This window comes from Etheostoma cragini, chromosome 9 (assembly GCF_013103735.1).
Source record: "Etheostoma cragini isolate CJK2018 chromosome 9, CSU_Ecrag_1.0, whole genome shotgun sequence".
NCBI classification, from domain to species: domain Eukaryota; kingdom Metazoa; phylum Chordata; class Actinopteri; order Perciformes; family Percidae; genus Etheostoma; species Etheostoma cragini.
In genome coordinates, this window is record NC_048415.1 from 19,278,003 (window position 1) to 19,278,921 (window position 919).

Genomic DNA, 919 nt, shown 5'->3' on the forward strand with positions numbered 1-919 from the left:
TGTGTGTGTGTGTGTGTGTGTGTGTGTGTGTGTGTGTGTGTGTGTGCGTGCGTGCGTGTGTGTCCCTACTGGTTGTGTCCCGAACGCCAAGGGTTAAGCCCCTGCCATTTTAACGCCACTGACAGATCAGACCATTAGGGTGTTACCTAACAAAATGGAAGCCTTTAACCCTGAATCTGCCAGGCTGTGTGCGTGTGTGTTTGTGAGAGCCAGAGCCCGAGCCACACAAAGTGCATGTTAAGTGTGCGCATGTCTCCACCTGGATTTTCCCTCAGCAACGTGAAAACAGCAGTAAGTCCAGGAAGTGCAAACCAGGCTTTTTGTACGTGAGCACACAAGAATGCATGACGTCAATACATTAAAACATATATGGCTAGGGTTGTCTCAAAACAGACACACACAACATTAACATACCCTTAAAACAGATGACCACCAAACATATAAAAAGCCCACACCATTCCCACCTCTCTTCAGGGTGTCGGGCAAGCATGTATAGACATATATATGTAAAGTGGTAGTAGTCTGTAGTATTTGGAGTAATCGATTTACACCAACACATCATGAGTTAGTGACCATCAAACGACATTAGGGATGTCTACATTATGACGGTTCAAAAAGCACCTTAACATCTAAAGTCAACCTTCTCTAGCAGTTTTCTCCAGCCTCAAGTCAATGGATACATGTTCAACCCCAAATGTTTACTAGCCATAATAAAAAAGGAATAGCTAAATGTTTTCAAAAACCCTAGACAGGGATAATCTCCAATTTCAGTCAAATTGCATCCAAATGGTGACTCTATAATCCTGTAAAACCAGAAGTCCTTACCCACATTCAGACTGGAGGGTCAGGACACATGCAGACTGCTATCAGATTACATTTCTCAGAAATGGATGGCAGCAGGAAGTGACCAGAGTGGTGG

At 44.0% G+C, this 919-nt stretch overlaps 1 protein-coding gene across 3 annotated transcripts in view; it reads right to left on the reverse strand.

Moving 5' to 3' along the window:
- The window catches only part of gatad2ab (GATA zinc finger domain containing 2Ab), a 27,872-nt gene that overhangs the window by 17,583 nt on the left and 9,370 nt on the right, over positions 1-919 (reverse strand). The window lies entirely within an intron of this gene.